Genomic DNA, 20,410 nt, shown 5'->3' on the forward strand with positions numbered 1-20,410 from the left:
GTAACTGTGTAATAATGAATTCAGTTATCACTGGGGTGTTTTGAGTTTTCTCTGCCTTTATGATGTTTGAAGCATCATAAAGGTGACAAAGAACTGGGGTGTCTCAGGGAGGAGGCAATGTGGTCATTCTTGTTTCAACCACCAACAGGTTGTGACTTCAGGGAAAAAGCAGAAGTCCTACACTGAAAGCCCACGGGGTTGAGGGTTTGGTTCACACTACCTTCCTTACCCTGTAACCTCTGAGAGTCCATCTTTATCTTGAAAAACAGCAATAAGTCTTAGTCCTAGTAACTGGCTGTTCAGTTTGTTCCCGTATAATAAGGAAAAACTTCTCCTGGGAAGAGGCCAGTGTTTCTATAAAAGCCTGCCCTGTCCTTTGGGTTTTCAACCTCTTTGTAATTTTGAATTGGGAGTGCCTAAGAATGTCTTCTTATTGAGTCATTTGTGGAACTCTAAACTACTTGAATCTGTAATTTGTTAACTGGTTTTCCAACTTGGCAGCAAATAATTGTATATTTTTTTATTTATTATTCAACAAAAGATTTACTGAGACCCTCTTTATCATTAGTTGAGGAGAGATAGTGAGGTAGACTCCCACATACATCCTGACCAGGATCCAGCCGGCTACCTCATCTGGGGCCAGTGCTCAAGTACCAAGCTATTTTCAGTGCCTGAGGCTGTCATGCTCCAAGGGAGCTATCCTCAGCATCCAGGGCCATGCTCAAACCAAGCCACTGGCTGCAGGAGGAGAAGAAGGAGAGAAGAAGGAGAGGAAGGGGGAGAGAGAGAAGCAGATGGTCCCATCTGTGTGCCCTGACTGGGAATCAAACCTGGGATGTTCATACACTAGGCCTACACTCTATCCATTGAGCCACTGGCCAGGACCTCAGGAGAGTTTAAGAAAGATGTTGTTTATGAAAGTGGGGGTAGCATTGAAGGAAATCAATAAAAAAAAGAGTGCAGTATCATGGGGTCAAGAAACTGGGAGCCATTATACCCTGTACTCCTCATTTGTTCCCTCATCTTTCTAAGCCTTATCTCCATGTATGAAGAGTTACTGGAAGCCAGAGAGAGGTGTGTGGTCAGGGGGCTCAACAGTAGCTGTGGACCTCTGCAAAGGGCACCACCCAAGCTTAGAGACCCCTGTTACAGAAAATAACCCACAGGCCCTTGCCAGGTGGCACACTGAGGTCGCAGATTTGATCCCCAGTCAGGGCATGTAGAAGAAGCAATCAGTGAGTGCACAACTAAATGGAACAACTAAGTGGAACCGTGAGTTGATGCTTCTCTCTCTCTTCCTTTCCTACCTCTCCTTCTCTCAAATCAGTAGAAAATTTTAAAAGAAAAGAAGAACAACCCACAGACCCAAATGGCTTCCCTCATGCTAAATAAAAGCCCATGATACTCAACTTAAAAATTTTTTACCCAAGCCTAAATTTAATATCTGATTGAATTGCAGTTTCAACCTCTCAGAAACAAAATCTTTGTGTGTGTGTGTGTGTGTGTGTGTGTGTGTGTGTGTGTGTGTTTTGGTATTTTTCTGAAGTTGGAAACGGGGAGGCAGTCAGACAGACTCCCGCATGCGCCCGACCGGGATCCACCCGGCATGTCCACCAGGGGGCGATGTTCTGCCCCTCTGGGGCGTCGTTCTGTTGCAACCAGAGCCATTCTAGTGCCTGAGGCAGAGGCCATGGAGCCATCCCCAGCGCCCAGGCCATCTTTGCTCCAGTGGAGCCTCAGCTGCGGGAGGGGAAGAGAGAGACAGAGAGGAAGGAGAGGGGGAGGGGCGGAGAAGCAGATGGGCACTTCTCCTGTGTGCCCTGGCCGGGAATCGAACCTGGGACTCCTGCACGCCAGGCTGACGCTCTACCACTGAGCCAACTGGCCAGGGCAGAAACAAAATCTTGATCAGTCAGTATGGAATTCTCTAGTTAGGCATCAGTAAGGTAACCTGTCACGTGAACCCTTTTCACCTGTAGGAAGAATAGTCAATCTGCATGATAAAAGTCCTTCCTGTTCTCTTCCCCCAAAGAAAAGTTTCCCCAGCCTAGTTGCTAGACAGGCTGCTGCCTGATTCATGAATTGCTTAATAAAGCCATTAAGATGTGGCCCTGGCCGGTTGGCTCAGTGGTAGAGCGTCGGTCTGGTGTGCAGGAGTCCCGGGTTCGATTCCCGGCCAGGGCACACAGGAGAAGCATCCATCTGCTTCTCCACCCCTCCCCCTCTCCTTCCGCTCTGTCTCTCTCTTCCCCTCCCACAGCCAAGGCTCCATTGGAGCAAAGTTTGCCGGAGCGCTGGGGATGGCTCTGTGGCCTCTTCCTCAGGCGCTAGAATGGCTCTGATTGCGGCAGAGCGACGCCCCAAGATGACAGAGCATCCCCCCCCCCCATGGACCTGTCGGGCGCATGCGGGAGTCTGTCTGCCTCCGCGTTTCCAACTTCAGAAAAATACACACACACACACAAAAGCCATTAAGATCTTAGTTGCATTTTGTTTTGTTTTGAAAGTTGTTGTTTTTTATTAACACTTTCAAGAATAAATACTCCGGCCTCACTCTCCATCCCGCCCCTTGTTTGTGCCTCCCATCTGCAAAACCCAATGGAAGCCCTGGGAAAGGGAGCCTGAGGTAGTCCATCCAGGTGGATCTGCAGAGCCCAGGGCAGAGCATGCATAGCACAGAAGGTAATTTACATGTTGGCTAGCCCTTGAGAGCAAAAAGAGGCCTGAGATAGCCTTGAGTCCTTAAGACATTGTAAGCTGGAATGAAGGAGGATGAGCAAGCAGGCAAAGGAGAGAGGGCAAGAGTGGCTAGAGCAGACATGGCTAACATACGGCCCGCGGGCCAATGAGTTTATGCAGCCCGCGATTAAATTTTTAATATTCTCTGCTACTTTAAAATCTCAGCTACTCAGAAGTGGAAGCATCTTTGATTATTGGAAATTGAGATATTTAAAAAGATAGTGATACCCGGAAAAGAATTCCGCGTGTGATTAATCTATGGTTAACTTCCAATAATTGATCGAATGGATTCGCGATACTTCTTTATTTTTTTAAAAAAATTCCATTATACGGCCCTGGCCGGTTGGCTCAGCGGTAGAGCGTCAGCCCGGCGTGCAGGAGTCCCGGGTTCGATTCCCGGCCAGGGCACATAGGAGAGGCGCCCATTTGCTTCTCCACCCCTCCCCCTCTCCTTCCTCTCTGTCTCTCTCTTCCCCTCCCACAGTGAGGCTCCATTGGAGCAAAGATGGCCGGAGCGCTGGGGATGGCTCTGTGGCCTCTGCCTCAGGCGCTAGGATGGCTCTGGACGCAACAGAGCAACAGAGCGACGCCCCAGAGGGGCAAAGCATCGCCCCCTGGTGGGCATGCTGGGTGGATCCCGGTCGAGCGCATGGAGTCTGTCTGACTGCCTCCCTGTTTCCAGCTTTGGAAAAATGAGGAAAAAAAAATCCATTATAAAGATTTACAACTTTTATACTTGTCTGTACTCCATACGAACTGTTTGATGTTTAGCCGCGATGTGAAACAGAAACCCACATTCTTTTAGGCGGAGTTTGCCAGTGTGCACCCAAGGTCAAACAGTTTGTTATTTTTGTGGTCAAGTGTGCTGAATCAAGTGGCATTGTAGCATAGATAATAGCTGCAGTTGATAACTGAAAACGTGTCTAGGCTGTTTGTAAAACGAAATAATTGTTTTATTTGCGATATAACCCCTTCAAGCTCATTCTATTAATTAAATATTATTTTGATTGATTGTGATACAGTTTGGATATTTATATGGTATATAATTATATTTTTATTAAAATGCTATTGTATATTAAAATTTTTTTCACTCACTTTTATTCATAAACAAATTACATAATAAAAAATTTTTTTACTTAAATGAATCGTTTTTGTATTTAACACTTTCTAATTTTAATATTTCATCCGGCCAGTGGAAAACGTTTTCTTTCTAATCTGGCCTGGGGGCAAAAACTGTTGGCCACGCCTGGGCTAGAGGGAGTCAAGAAATACCGAGAATGTCCCTAAAGCCAAGTTAAGACCAAAATGTCATTGTCAGTTTTTGCAGAAATAATTACCCACAGACAGAGTCATAATATATATATATATATATATATATATATATATATATATATTTTTTTTTTTTTTTTTTTTTTATTTTATTTTATTTTATTTTTTTGGTATTTTTCTGAAGTAGGAAATGGGGAGGCAGTCAGACTCCCGCATACGCCCAACCGGGATCCACCCGGCATGACCAACAGGGGGCGATGCTCTGCCCATCTGGGGCGTCGCTCTGCCACAATCAGAGCCATTCTAGTGCTTGAGGGAGAGGCCACAGAGCCATCCTCAGTGCCTGGGCAAACTTTGCTCCAATGGAGCCTTGGCTGCAGGAGGGGAAGAGAGAGACAGAGAGGAAGGAGAGGGGGAGGGGTGGAGAAGCAGATGGGCACTTCTCCTGTGTGCCCTGGCTGGGAATCGAACCCGGGACTCCCGCACGCCAGGCCGACTCTACCACTGAGCCAACCGGCCAGGGCCCAGAGTCATAATATTCTTGTTTTTATCTATTTTATTTGCTAGAGCCCAGAAATAGGGAAAATGGAACTTTGGATCCCTCCCTGGACCACAAGCAACCCCACCTAAGGCAAGAATTCCCACTACCCCCAGACGAGCTTCCCTTAAGGCACCCCCGCAGTTTACCTGGTGCCTATGCGCACAGCTTCTTGACTGAGGCCGACAGCCTGGGTCTGAATTCTGGCTAGCTACAGGACTGTAGGGCTAAGGGCCGCCACCATCGTGGCCATGCACATGCAGGTTCTCATTAGATTCAGGCAGACGGTAAAGAAACAGTGGAGTCAAAAAATGGTGGGCCATTCCTTTATTAAAGTCTTGCATTGGCCGCCGAGCAAATGCACAGGGAAAACACCTCCCTCTTCATTCATTCAGAGCTCACAAAGCCCTGACACATTAACCGGTTCCACAACCAGGAGAATCTTCTCCGGTTCTTCCTAGAATCAAAGGCCCCACCAAAGCCTCTCTACTTCTGGTTCCCATCTATACACCTTCATTCTCTGTTCTCACTCTGCAAAAAATGGCTTCTCTCTCCTCCAGCATACATTAGCAAGACACTGGCCCTTCCCAAGTAGGAAGGTAATTTGCAATTTCACAGATATATACCTGGAGCTGCCCAGAGCCATTTTTTAACATTAAAAGTGAGCAAACTCAAAAAACACAAATTTTACAAACTCATTTGCCCAACAAGGACCTTGGGCAAATGACTTCTCAGTTTACCCATCTGAAAAATGGGAATGATAATACTTGTATCAACTCAGGTATTCCAGGTGTAGTACCTGGGACATAGTAATTGCTCAAAAATGCTAGCTATTTCAATATCAGCAATGTCTGAGATATAGTAGATGTTCAGTAAATATTTGTTAAATGAATACATTATTCTAGCCCTGGCCAGATACTCAGCTGGTTGGAACATGGTCCTGATAGGCAAAGGTTGTCAGTTCATCGCCAGTCAGGGCACATACAGGAACATATCAATGTTTCTGTGTCTTTCTCTCTTACCCTTTCTCTCTCTCTAAAATCAATAAATTAAAAAAAATTATTCTAGTTAAGAAATTATTATTTTAAAATAATTTATTTATTAGGTCCTGGCCAGTTGGCTCAGTGGTAGAGTGTTGGCACAGCATGTGGATGTGCTGGGTTCAATTCCTGGCCAGGGCACACAGGAGAAACACCCATCTGTTTCTCCACCCTTCTCCCTCTCCTTTCTCTCTATTCCTCTCTTCCCCTCCTGCAGCCGAGGCTCCACTGGAGCAAAGTTGGCCCAGGTGCTGAGGATGGATCCATGGCCTCTGCCTCAGGCGCTAGAATGGCTCCAGCTGCAATGGAGCATCACCCCAGATGGGCAGAGCATAGTCTTAGTGGGCATGCCAGGTGGATCCCAGTCGGGCGCATGCGGGAGTGTCTCTCTGCCTCCCTACTTCTCACTTCAGAAAAAAAAAAAAGATATTATTGATTGATTGATTTTACAGAGAGAAGGGTGAAGGGAGCGACAGGTATCAGCTCATAGCTATTTCACTTTAGTTGTTCATAGGTTGCTTATTGTATGTGCTTGACTGGCAGGTCCAGGATTTTGAACCGGTAACCTTAGCATTCCAGGTCAATAATGCTTTATTCACTGTGCCACCACAGGCCAGGCTCGTTAAAAAATTATTAAATTAAATTAAAAGATGGACCCCTAAGTGATAATTGTAAAAGATTATCTAAAACAGCTGATTTAAAAAAAAAGATTTAAAAATCTTTAGGATTTTAAAATTTTCAATACAGTAATAAAATGAAGATACTAATTGTAAACCAATAGTTATCTAAATGTCATGTTAATTGAATAATCCACTTGTTGCTATTCAGAAAAGGAAGGAGTTGCATAGACACTCAGAACACTGACAGGAAACTGAGGCTCAATGAGGTCAAGGAATCAAGGGTGGTCTGGAAGGTTCCCCAGCAGGGATGGGACACAGCTGGACATGTGGACAAGGATTAGGGAGTGCAGATGAGGTTCAGTGAGCAAGGAAAGGTCATTTAGGCCAGAGTGCAAGGTGCTGAAACAGAAAATATGTTTGCCTTAGTTTATTTTTAATTGTTATTCTTATACTGAGTTTCTTTTGTATTAAAAAAGAAACACTTTACTGTGGTTATGTAAGAGAATGTCCTTGTTCTTAGATGATAACATGAAGGATTTAGAAAGTTAAGGAGTAATGATGTTTGCTAATTACTTTTAAATGAGTGATAAAAAGATTAATATGGGCCCTGGCTGGTTGGCTCAGTGGTAGAGCATCGACCTGGCGTGTAGGAGTCCCGGGGTTCGATTCCCGGCCAGGGCACACAGGAGAAGCACCCATCTGCTTCTCCACCCCTCCCCCTCTCCTTCCTCTCTGTCTCTCTCTTCCCCTCCCGCAGTCAAGGCTCCATTGGAGCAAAGTTGGCCCGGGCGCTGAGGATGGCTCTGTGGTCTCTACCTCAGGCGCTAGAATGGCCCTGGTTGCAACAGAGCGATGCCCCAGATGGGCAGAGCATCGCCCCCTGGTGGTCATGCCGGGTGGATCCCAGTCCGGCGCATGCGGGAGTCTATCTGACTGCCTCCCCGTTTCCAACTTCAGAATAATGCAAAAAAAACCCCACAAAAAACAAAAAACAACAAAAAAAACCCTTGGCTTGCCTGGTCAAGGCACATATGGGAGTTGATGCTTCCTGCTCCCCCTCCCCTTTCTCTGTCTCTCTCTCTCCTCTCTAAAATCAAGTAAATATCTACAAAAAAAAGCAATCAATGAGTAACAACTAAATGGAACAACTAAGTGAAATGATGAGTTGATGCTTCTCTCTCTCTTTCTCTCAAATCAATAAGGGAAAAAAAGAGTAGGAAAAGAAGGTAACATGCTTATTATGGGACAATTGAGAAAAATAGAAATGTGGAAAGAAAATAAATACCCATGATTCCATGTTTTCATTTTGATGTATTGCCTTTCATTCTTTCTTAGGTATTTATAAATCATATTTGATATTATAATATATATACATATGCACATTTAGTTTAAATTTAAATAAGATATGTTTCAATAATCCATTGTTTCAATTTAGATGAGTAGAAAGGAAACAAATTATTTAAAACATTCAGGCAACATAATTGAACGACAAGATAACCTGGACATGTTATCTTTGAATATATGTATTCTGATTTATTGATGTTACCCCGTTAAAAAAATAAAATTATTAAAAAAAATCATTCAGAAGTTTTTGGCCCTGGCTGGTTGGCTCAGTGGTAGAGCATCAGCCCGGCATGTGCAGGTGCCGGGTTTGATTCCCGGTCAGGACACATAGGAGAGGCGCCCATCTGTTTCTCCATCCTTCCCCCCTTTCCTTTTTCTCTCTCTCTCTTGCCTCCTGCAGTCAAGGCTCCATTCGAGCAAAGTTGGCCTGGGCGCAGGCAGAGCATTGCCCTCTGATGGGCATGCCGGGTGGATCCCTATCTGGCACATGCGGGAGTCTGTCTGATTGCCTCCCTACTTCTAACTTTGGAAAAATACCAAAAATAAATAAATAAATAAATAAAACATTCAGAAGTTTTCAAAAGAACCTAAAATTGGATTAAAAATATTTTTTACTGTTTTCATTTTAGAGAGGAGAGAGAGAGAGAACGGTGTGAGGAGCAGAAAGCATCAACTCTCATATGTGCCTTTACCAGGCAAGCCCAGGGTTTTGAACCGGTGACCTCAGTGTTCCAGGTCGACACTTTATTCACTGTGCCACTTCTAGTCAGGCCAAAAGTGGATGTTCTACTGCATCATTTTACCACGTATTGTAGCACTTGAGTCCATAGGTATGGTGCAGTGGTCAAAGCACAGGTATGGTGATTAATTGACTCAGTTGAAATCTGGGTCCAACATTTACTAGCTCTGTGAACTTGAGGGCATTTCTTTTTTTTTTTTTTAATTTTTTAAAATTTATTTATTCATTTAGAGAAGAGAGGGTGAGGCAGAGAGAGAGAGAGAGAGAGAGAGAGAGAGAGAGAGGAGAGACAGAGAGAGAGAAGGGGGGAGGAGCTGGAAGCATCAACTCCCATATGTGCCTTGACCAGGCAAGCCCAGGGTTTCGAACCGGCGATCTCAGCATTTCCAGGTCGACGCTTTATACACTGCGCCACCACAGGTCAGGCTTGAGGGCATTTCTTAGCTTTCTGATTCTGTTTCCCCGCCTGTCAAGTGGGGATAACAATGCATGTAATGAGTTATATGTGTGAAGGGATAGGCACATAGTAAGAACTTATTGCATGTTGATCATCACTATCACCATTATCACCATCATTGTTGGCATCATCACTATTATTAGCTCAAGGAACCAGATGGTAAAGATGACTCCATGGGTTATTTTTGTTTTGTTTTGTTTTGTTTTTGATTCTTAAACCAAGGAGACTAAGGTCCTCAAGGATTTACAGTTCTTAGAAGAAAAACCTCCCAATGATGAATAGTTCGAATCTCAAAAGCACAGAATCAGTTTCTCTCTCTCTCTCTCTCCTGTCTCTTTCTCTTTTTTGAGACAGAGAGAAACAGGAAAGGAGAGAGATGAGAAGTATCTACTCGTAGTTGCATCACTTAAGTAGTTCATCGACTGCTTCTCATAACATGCCTTTACCAGGGCATCTTCAGCCAAGCCAGTGACCTCTTATTCTAGCCAGCAACCTTGGGCTCAAGACAGCAACCTTTGGGCTCAAGTCAGCGACAATGGGGTCATGCCTATGATCCCACACTCAAGCCTGTGACCCGCGCTCAAGCTGATGAACCTGCGCTCAGGCCAGTGACCTCGGGGTTTCAAACCTGGATCCTCGGTATCCCAGGTTGACACTCTATCCACTGCGCCACTACTTGGTCAGGCCAATTAGTTTCTCTTGCTGCTGGTGCCATCATCCCAAAGGCAGTGATGACAAGAGTATACCTGTTTTTCATTTCCTACCTCTCTCCCCACCCTCTTTGCCAAGTCTTCCTGATCACTCATCATTTGCTAGCTTTGCTTTCTCACTGAAACTATCTCAGCCTTAGATATCATCAGCTGACACAACTTCACAAACCTTTGGTGTCATTTTATATTCTGTCTGGAATACAGATATTTCACCCCAGTGTTAGTTTCCCCAAGAGAAATTGCATGAGGCCAAAGGAGGCAAAACAATGGATTTTATTAGCACATCTGGGTGCAGATGAGCTGAGGCTGAAAAAGATGTCAGGCCTGAGAAGAGGGAGTCTGGGGGATTTTTAGGGTTTGAAAGTTTTGCTGACGTGCATGTTGATAGGGAGCTAGTAGAATTGAGTTTACAGTCATGTCCATTCCTCTTGGGTTAGATTATGGTCACTGTGATCCGCAAAGTCCTAGTGAAAATGAGAGTTAGGAGGGGCAAAATGGAGCTACTTTTTTGTTCTATCTGACACCCAGCACTGGTGGGGTAGCATTTTCTCAAGTTAGCCTATAAGAGCTCATCTCTGGCTACGGAAAGAGTGCTTCCATCTTTGTTTTTGATTTGCTTTGAAATATTGTAACTCTCTCCTCTACTGAAGATTATGCAAAAATAAGAGGAAAGTTAATCTTGTTTATCGTGGGAAATACAGTCAAACATTTAAAATGCTCAAGTATATCACAATCTGTCTAGAGAATATTCTGGCAGTGGGTAACAAGAGCTACCAGACTTTTCAAACCTTTGACCCACTAATATCAGTCTTGGGACTATACCCCAAGGAAATAACCCAAAAGGAAAAAAATGTAAATTGTGCAAGGATGTTCATGCTATTTATAGCAGGGAAGAATTGGAAATAAGCCAAATGCCAAATAAGGGAATGACTTGGAAAATTATGGTATAGTGACATAAGGAAACACCAGTGAACTTTTTAAAAAAATTATTTATTCATTTTAGAGAGAGGAGAGAGAGAGAGAGAGAGAGAGAGGGAGAAATGCTGTGGGGGGTGGGGTGGGGAGGAGTGGGAAGCATCTCTTATGTGCCTTGACTGGGCAAGCCTGGGGTTTCAAACTGGCGACCTCAGCGTTCTAGGTAGATATTTTATTCATTGCACCACCACAGGTTAGGCCAGTGAACTATTCTTTAAAAATTTTTTTCTATTGACTCAAGAGAGAGAAGGGGAAGGAGAGAGAGAGAGAGAGAAACATTAGCTTCTTATTCCATTTAGTGTGTGCACTCACTGGTTGCGTCTTGCATGTGCACTGACCACTGGGGATCGAACCTGCAAGCTCGGCACGCTGGGACGTCACTCTATCCACTGAACCACCTGGCTAGGGCTCCAGTGAACTATTTTATTTTTTGTGGCAGAGACAGAGAGAGTCAGAGAGAGGGACAGATAGGGACAGACAGACAGGAAGGGAGAGAGATGAGAAACATCAATTCTTCATTGTGGCTCCTTAGTTGTTCATTGATTGACTTCTCATATGTGCCTTGACCAGGGGGCTACAGCAGACCAAGTGACCCCTGGCTCGAGCCAGAAACCTTGGGCTCAAGGTGAGCCTTGCTCAAACCAGATGAGCCCATGCTCAAGCTGGCGACCTCGGGGTCTCGAACCTGGGTCCTCCATATCCCAGTTGGACGCTCTATTCACTGCACCACCACCTGGTCAGGCATCAGTGAACTATTTTAAATGACAGAAATGTAGCCTCTGCTGGCTCTACGGAATGTGTGATTAAATTTTTAAGTGACAAAGAACACCAAATGGAAAGTTTACAACTATGTAAAATTTGTATTGCACAAAAAAAATTGGAACTAAATTTAATTTTTTAATTTAATTTAATTTTTTTAGTGAGAGAGAGACAGAGAGAGAGGGGGACAGATAGGGACAGAAAGACAGAAAGGAAGAGAGATGAGAAGCATCAATTCTTTGTTGTGGCACCTTAGTTGTTCATTGATTGCTTTCTCATATGTGCCTTGACAGAGGGAGGGGGATTACAGTTGAGCCAGTGAGCCCTTGCTCAAGCCAGCAACCTTGGGCTCCAGCCAGCAACCTTAGGTTTCAAGTCAGCGACCTTTGGGCTCAAGCTTGAGACCATGAGGTCATGTCTATGATTCCATGCTCAAGCCTGTAACCCTGTGCTCAAGCTGGTAAGCCTGTGCTCAAGCCAGATGAGCCCATGCTCAAGCCAGCGACCTCAGGGTTTCGAACCTGTGTCTGTGCCCCAGGCTGATGCTCTATCCCTGCGCCACTGCCTGGTCGGGCAGAACTAAATTTTGAGGAAAGGAAAATATAGTCTAGAGTTGAGTTTGCTACCTCTTCTGTAAAGTTGCTTGTGAGTTACAGTGTCAATTGCAATACACTCCAGGGTCTCACTATTTTGAGTCTAAAACAGATATTTGAGCATATAAAGCAGACAGTTATAGTATAAATCAACCTGTGGGTTTGTTTTGTAGCAAAAAGTCTTCACAGTTATGTGCCAAGGCATGGGGAAATGTGGACTCTAGCATCAGAACTCTTTGCTGTGGAGTCTGAAGACACCAAGAAAGGACCACAGAGCTTCAGAAAAGACATGCCAGGTATCACAATCTGTTTGGAATCAGACTACTTGCCCCTAACAGAGCAATTCTCAGACCCTGCTGAGGGCTTATCAATAAGCAGCCCAGTGGCAGGCACCTATTTTTTAAGTGGGCAGAAAGAAGGAAATTCTATTTCAGAGGCCAGAATATATCAGCCATGCCAAAAAATATTTTCAAAAAAGTAACACCGGTTCTTTAATTAGTATTCCAGAGTCAGACCTACAGTTTGACTCTTACTTCTTTCTTTTTTTTTAAAAAAAGAAAAACTAGAAATGAAAGAGTTCAGAATAGGAAACAGGACAGCCATATGAAGAAACTAAGAGGATGTTAAATCAAGGGGTTGTAAGAAGCATGAAGAAGATGGGTAGATATTTGTGGCAAGTTCAGGGTGTATTTTAAAAACAATATATCTTGGGTATGGTTAATATTTAACAAGTAGAAAGCAAAGAAACATTCATTGGAATGAATTATTATGAAAGTTTACACAGCATTTAACATCAGTTTTCTAATAAATTCTTACCTTAACACCATCATCAGAAAGCTATCTGGCCTGGGATTGTTTTTCTCCTTTCTCAACCATAACTTGGGCAGTGAGAGAGACCATCAAATCAGGCTTTTTCCACACCAGGTAACAGAAATTAAAACAGGAGTCTGTACCAACAGAGTTGGACTGTGTTTTGTAACGATGAGACATCAAGGAAGAACCTCATCTCTTCTGCCTTTTCCAAAGAAGCCAAGTCCAAACTCGATGGGATGAAACACTGATGTTATGTAGTGTGTCTTAACTAGGTCCTTCATTTATTCAACTAAGGATATGTTTTGTTTTATGCATTTCTCTCCCTGGTGATTTAACAACAATGTTAAGTATATCTAGAGCCTTTCTTGGGGAGGGCAGCTTGTCTACCAGACTCTTTTTTTTTTTTTTTTTTACAGAGACAGAGAGAGAGTCAGAGTGAGGGATAGACAGGGACAGACAGACAGGAACGGAGAGATGAGAAGCATCAATCATTAGTTTTTCGTTGCGCATTGCAACACCTTAGTTGTTCATTGATTGCCCTCTCAAATGTGCCTTGACCATGGGCCTTCAGCAGACCGAATAACCCCTTGCTCGAGCCAGCGACCTCAGGTCCAAGCTGGTGAGCTTTTTGCTCAAGCCAGATGAGCCCGCGCTCAAACTGGCAACCTCGGAGTCTCGAACCTGGGTCTTCCGCATCCCAGTCTGACGCTCTATCCACTGCACCACTGCCTGGTCAGGCTCTACCAGACTCTTACACTAGGTGGTTCCTTGCCAGACCCCGCCCCTCTCACCCTAACTCTTTATCTAAAATCCTCAATCCTTTACATATTTTATCCTGTATTTAATGAGGTCCACACCTGTGGATGCCTAGTAACACATTCAGCTTCTGAATCTTTACAATAGGTGGTTTTACTAATCCGAATCCAGAGGCAATAACTCCAGTTACTTTAACAAGTTGACCTCGTTGGAGAGAAAGATGTTAGAATTTGGAGCAATGGACAGAACTGGAAGAGGAGCTGCCTGACACACCAGAGTGACCCATTTGCACAGCAGTACTCGGATGCTGAGTTAAAAAACATTTACTGGAGGAAAATTATTTCAGGTAAGTTGTGATGATTCTCCTCTTTCGTTTGTTACAGGGTTTCTCAATCCTGGCATTATTAACATTTTTGGCAGGGTGGTTCTGTGTTGTGGGGGGTTGTGCATTGTAAGATGCTTAGCAGCCTGTGTAGCCTCAATCTTCTAGTTACCAGTAGCACCCCCTCCAGTAATGACAATCAAAAATGTCTCCAGACATTGCCAAATGTAACCTGAAAGGCAAAATTGCTCTCAGTTGAGAACCATTATTAGATATTTTGTGTGAAAATAATAGTGTTTTGGCAATAGCATGAGATTCTCCCCTATTTATGAAGACAAGGGAACATTCCAACTCCATCTTCTCTGACATGGGCTTCCCAGCAGGCTCGGCCCAAAATAAAACTTGAAGGACAACCTGTTTCTTTCTTTTTTGTTGTTTTCTTTTTGTATTTTTCTGAAGTGAGAAGCAAGGAGGCAGAGAAACAGACTCCCACATGCACCTGACTGGGATTCACCCAGCATACCCACCAGGGGGCGATGCTCTGCCCATCTAGGGCATTGCTCCGTTGCAACCGGAGCCATTCTGGCACCTGAGGCAGAGGCCATGGAGTCATTCTCAGTGCCCCGGCCAAATTTGCTCCAGCGGAGCCTTGGCTGCAGGAGGGAAAGAGAGAGATAGAGAGAGAGAAGAGGGGGAGGGGTGGAGAAGCAGATGGCGCTTCTCCTGTGTGCCCTGGCTGGTAATTGAACCTGGGACTTCCACACACCAGGCCAATGCTCTTATGTTGAGCCAACCGACCAGGGCCCAACCTATTTCCATTTCTGACCCTTTCTCTCACCAATCACTTTTCCAACACTTACTCATTCTTCCTCAAATTTCTTTTCCCTCTTCATCAAGGATTGAGTATTATGGATATCCCCAAAGAAAACCTGTATCTAATTAGAAGTCTTGAGCTCTTTCAGGTGAAGGACCCAAAGGGGGCAGAATCCTCCCCAAGTCTTTTGTTTTTCTTAGTGGGTTTAGCTCAGCCACTCCTCAACTTGGGGAATTAACTCACAAGTATTTATGTTTGGGGTCATTTGACCTTTGGAAGTTCTTAGAAGCATGATGTGTAGCTGTGCAGAGCCCCGTAGATAGAAAACGTGAAAGGGCATAGTTCTGGAGATAAGAGTTTGGCAGCCACTGGAACTAGCGAACCTGCTGACAAAGCTTGGAGAGCCAGATCAAAGCCCAGGGCTGCTGAATCAGCTTTTCCTGAACCAGCTCCGATACCTGTCAGGATCTAAGGCCTCACCTAAGGCTTCTGAAGCGAAGGAACTTTTCGGAGGCTTTGGTGTCCATGGTGGTTTTACTAGTCTGTGGGGAGAGAGGATGCCATTAACCATTCCGCTGCAGTCATTGTATGATCAGGAGGATATTGGCAGCCTAAACACATGACCAAAATGAAGAAACTGATTTATGCCACTTGGGTTATCAAATCAATTAAACTAAGCCAAATTACATCGCTCAAAAGGCTCACTTGAGTTCATTATGAGGGTGGATCAAGTAGGGATCAGTGGTGTATTGCCATGGGCTGGTGTTGAAGGAGGGGAGTAGAGTGAAAGATGGAGATGGAAAGAGGAGATTGTGATGGAATTAGATTTTCAGTCTTTTGGCTTCTGGCTAGAAAGTCATGCAGCGAATAAAGGATTGGTTTCCCCATTCCATGAGGGAGCAGAATGAGAAGTCCTACCAGCCTTCAGACGCTGGGGTTGAGCTGAGCTGATCTTTCGGCAATGGCTGTGGAACACAGAGAGCAAAAGGAGAAAGAGAGAAGACAGCATAAAGGAAAGCATTGAACATTTGCTGGCTGGAAAAAAATAAAACAAAAACACCCATAAAAAGGCCAAGTTTTTTCTTGTAGTTACATTTCAGCTCTGGAAAGATTTATGTAAGCAAAAGAAGAGAGGAGCACATAACATAATTAGGAACAGGCCACCTTGAATACAGTCATTCTAGCTGTGGCTTTAATTTGGTTAACAAATCCTGGATCTGGTTCAAATAAGTGGGTTCACTGTTTACTTATGTCTTTCACTTCTGTTTCAACAGCTTTAGATTAACACAGCTGCCCAGGCAATGCAGGAGAGAGGCAAAGGGGAGACTGCTTTCTGCTAAGAATTATGAGACGGGAACAGCTTACCTATGTGACCTAGAGGAGCTGATTTATTTCTCTCGGTCTTAATTTCTGAATCTGTGAAATGAGAAAAATTTTTGAATGGAAGTGAGCAAAAAAATAAGGGCCAGCTAGCTCGGTTGGTTAGTTAAAGCATCATCCTGAAGTGCAGAGGTCACTAGTTTGATCCCCTGTCAGGGAACATACCGGAGCAGATCGATGTTCCTGTCTCTCTCTCTCTCTCTCTCTCTCTCTTTCCCCCTTCTTCTCTCACTAAAATTAATAAATTTTACAAAAGGGGAGGGGCCCATTTAGGAAAAATAATAATATTTACAGACTTTTTCTTTCTCCTTTTTTATTATGAAGTAACAACCCAGTGGCAGCTTTTTAATCTTTCTCTGAAATTAGAGTCTGGGCTTTGTGTTGCCCATTCCCAGACTAGACCATTTCTTGTTTCTCTTCAAGATTCATTAGGTTTATGGATTCTGTTATGGATGTGGATTTTGCTGACTGCTTCTTTGTACTATTTCTAGTTAATTTTTTCCTTAACAACATCATCAGAAGGCTATTTGGCCAGAGTGTTTTCCATTCTCAAGAGATTCTTTAGACCTGGCCAGCTAGCTCAGAGCATCGTCCCAGTACACCAAGGTTGTGGGTTCAACAATCTGTCAGGGCACATACAAGAGTCAACCAATGAATGCATAAATACTAAGTGTTTCTGTCTCTCCCTTCCTCTCTCTCTAAAATTAATCAATAAATTTTTTTTAAGAAGAGGCTCTAGAAAAACTCTTGAGTACAAATGATATTATCCTATTTTATTTACACACACAGGCCTTAAAGGCAACTATTCTAGTTTGTCAATTACTATGAACAAAATCGATAAGTTATTAATTCAACAGCTAAAGTAATAGTTTTCAAGGAAACAAGTCAGCAAATTTTGACAGGTTACAAACATCTAGTCAATTTATTAGGGCTGGAACTTCAAATATCCAGACATGTCTTCAAATGAAATGCTTTTGGAATGCATTCTGGAACAATAAAGCCATTGCCAATGAAAATAGGAGGAGCCCATTGACATTTCATCATTAAAATAAAAATCTGATCACCTGATCAATCTTGCTTTAAAACTCTTCTGGGCCCTGGCCGGTTGGCTCAGTGGTAGAGCGTTGGCCTGGCGTGCGGGGGACCCGGGTTCGATTCCCGGCCGGGGCACATAGGGGAAGCGCCCATTTGCTTCTCCACCCCCCCTCCTTCCTCTCTGTCTCTCTCTTCCCCTCCCGCAGCCAAGGCTCCATTGGAGCAAAGATGGCCCGGGCGCTGGGGATGGCTCCTTGGCCTCTGCCCCAGGCGCTGGAGTGGCTCTGGTCGCGGAGGAGCGACGCCCCGGAGGGGCAGAGCATCATCCCTGGTGGGCGTGCCGGTGGGTCCCCATGTGGGAGTCTGTCTGACTGTGTCTTCCCGTTTCCAGCTTCAGAAAAATACCAAATAAATAAATAAATAAATAAATAAAACTCTTCTGAAGCAAAGAATTAGACAAAGTTATAATACAGGGTATGATCCTAGGAAATCAAAAGAGATGGCAAAGCCAAAAACACTGTAAAACTTCCTCACCAGGCCTTTGGGAAAGCAGTCTGGCAGCTCCTTAAAAGGCTCAACAGAGTTACCATATGACCCAGCAGTTCCACTCCTAGGTATGTCCATGCAAGAGAAATGAAATCGGGGCTCCACACAAAAACTTGTATACCAATGTTCATAGTAGTGGTATTCATAACAGCCAAAAAGTGGAGACAACCAAATATCCATCACCTAATGAATAAGCAAAATTTAGTATCTCCATACAATGGAATATTGTTTGGCCACAAAAAGAAATGAAGTATTCAACTAATACCTGGTCATCCACTCATGCCTCCACCTACAATGTTTCGCTCATCGGTAAAGCACAAAGCACTTCAGCCAGAATAGTGATTCCAGATTGACGTGGTCTCTGGGTTCAGTCACAAACATCTCTCTGGATCATGAACTGAAAAAGGTCTCTTTGTGACCTGAAAACATCACTGCTCCCACCCTCTACCCCCACCTCCGGGGCTCACTGGTTAGAAGCCACCCTTGACTATGTGGGATAATTCTCCCCTTCGTGTAGATGAAGGATGGGGAAATTCTGAGCCAGGGGTACCCCAGGGTCCAGCTATGGAATAACAAACTGGCGTGCCCTAAAAAAAATCTCACATCTCAGATTGATGGCTCAACTCTGCGAACCCTGCGCATATAGCATCGCCTGCTGATAACATTCCACCTGAACCCCCCATATGGAAACCCTTTGGTCCCGTACAGTTTAAAAGAAGAGGTAGTGAAGGCACAGAAGTCTCTGCACATGTGTGTATCAGGGAACACTGCTATTCTCGCTGAGTTTGCCAGTGAAGAGGAGATCAGTCGTTACTTTGCACAAAAGTCTGTCTCTGACCTCTTCTCCTGGCTGGCAGTCCCTCTGGTCCAGCCAGAGCTGGCTGGGCGCCCTCGACTGTTCCTCTGTTCCTCTGTTCCCACTCGTTCTCCAGCCGGATTGATCTCAATCACTGGAATGGTGCTGCAGTCAGGGACTACCTCCGGGACCTTCACGACACTTCCCCCTGGGGGACCCCACACTATTCCACAACCCTGTGGGGGCCTCCCAGCAGCAGTGAGCCCCCAGGAATGGGCAGCCCATCCCGCATCAGTGCTTTTCTTCCTGTTGACCACCTGGGTGGGGGTGGAGAGTCCATGTTACACATAGATGTAGACTCACCACCCTGACCTCAAAATGCGAAGGAAAGCGGCACTAAGTTGAACTAGCCGCCTGCAGCTGGGGTCGCCTGTGGGAACAGCTCTTCTCTACACATGTTCCACTTTGTTTCCCCTAAAATATATCAGTTTGAATACTTGAATCATGCAGGCTAATATTATAATGTGAAGGTGTCTCTAGTTACACTCCCACTGGCGCCATCGTGCTGCCTGAGTGGGAGCTCATTTGTGCATGTTCATCCTGTTTAGCCTTTGGGTTCTTTTTTTCCCCTATCCCTCTGTATTTTTGTTGTTGTTTTTGGTGTTGTTTTTTTTTTAAACCATTGTTTGGGCTAATAATGTATGAGCTTTCACCTTTGCACTGCAGGATGTTCTCTGTCTGACTGGCAATGGGGGGGGCACTATTCTGGTGTAATGTTTAGTCAAGGATGTTCTTTTTCTTTTCTTTTCTGAAGCTGGAAATGGGGAGGCAGTCAGACAGACTCCCGCATGCACCCGACCGGGATCCACCCAGCACGCCCACCAAGGGGCAATGCTCTGCCTATCTGGGGCGTTGCTCTGTTGCAACCAGAGCCATTCTAGTGCCTGAGGCAGAGGCCATGGAGCCATCCCCAGAGCCCGGGCCAACTTTGCTCCAATGGAGCCTTGGCTGAGGGAGGGGAAGAGAGAGACAGAGAGGAAGGAGAGGGGGAGGGGTGGAGAAGCAGATGGGCGCTTCTCCTGTGTGCCCTGGCCGGGAATCGAACCCGGGACTCCTGAACGCCAGGCCGAAGCTCTACCACTGAGCCAACTGGCCAGGGCCTAGAAGTTGCACTTTCTTAATGGGTCTGTTTTCCTAAGGCAATAATACAATTGTAGTGTGTGTGTGTGTGTGTGTGTGTGTGTGTGTGTGTGTGTGTGTGTGGTATGTGTGTATCATCCCCAACCTACCTCTTCAAAACTGATGGACTGCCAAAACAATCTATCAAACTGTGTTATAACATGCCATGGACCTTGGTTTAAAACTGTCATTGGCCTGGCCTGTGGTTGCTCAGTGGATAGAGCGTCAACCTGGAATGCTGAGGTCGCTGGTCCAAAGCCTTGGGCTTGCCTGGTCAAGACACATTCAACAAGCAATGAACAACTGAAGTGAAACAACTATGAGTTGATAGTTCTCGTTCCCTGTCCCTCTCACTTCTCTCTTTATAAAATCAATAACAATTAACCACCCCCCCCCTTATTGGTCACTTAAACTCACTTCCATCCTGAGGATTCACAAGTCACTTCAAAAGCAAACCTACCTCTGTAACTTGGGGAAGAGATTAGCGATCAAAATGTGCCGATACATTATTACAAGTTGATCATGGGCTGACACTCTTTCTTGGCTTTCCCCATTACAAATTCTAAGCATTTAGGGCTGTTCATTTCTAGACTTTACCCATTCGTGGTAAAGGCAATCCTTTATTCGTGGAGTCTCTGATTTAAACAATCTTTCACAGTGTCTCTTTATTTCCCACTCCTGTATATGGATTTATACTAAAAGTTCTTTGTGGTAATTTTATCTTCTTGCTATCTCAGTTGTAAAAGGAAGGGAGGGGAAGAGAGAGAGAGAGAGGAGTGAGAGGAGGTAGGGGGAGAAGCAGATAGGTGCTTCTCCTGTGTGCCCTGACTGGGAATCGAACCCGGGACATCTACAATCTGGGCTGATGCTCTACCACTGAGCCAACCAATCAGGGGCCTAATCTCTTTCTTAAAAGAAAGGAGACCAAGCGCTAAAGTGGTTTTTCACACTGCTGCTAAACTAACATGCTCATGCCTGTGCTAATA

This window comes from Saccopteryx leptura, chromosome 2, assembly GCF_036850995.1.
Source record: "Saccopteryx leptura isolate mSacLep1 chromosome 2, mSacLep1_pri_phased_curated, whole genome shotgun sequence".
Taxonomy (NCBI): domain Eukaryota; kingdom Metazoa; phylum Chordata; class Mammalia; order Chiroptera; family Emballonuridae; genus Saccopteryx; species Saccopteryx leptura.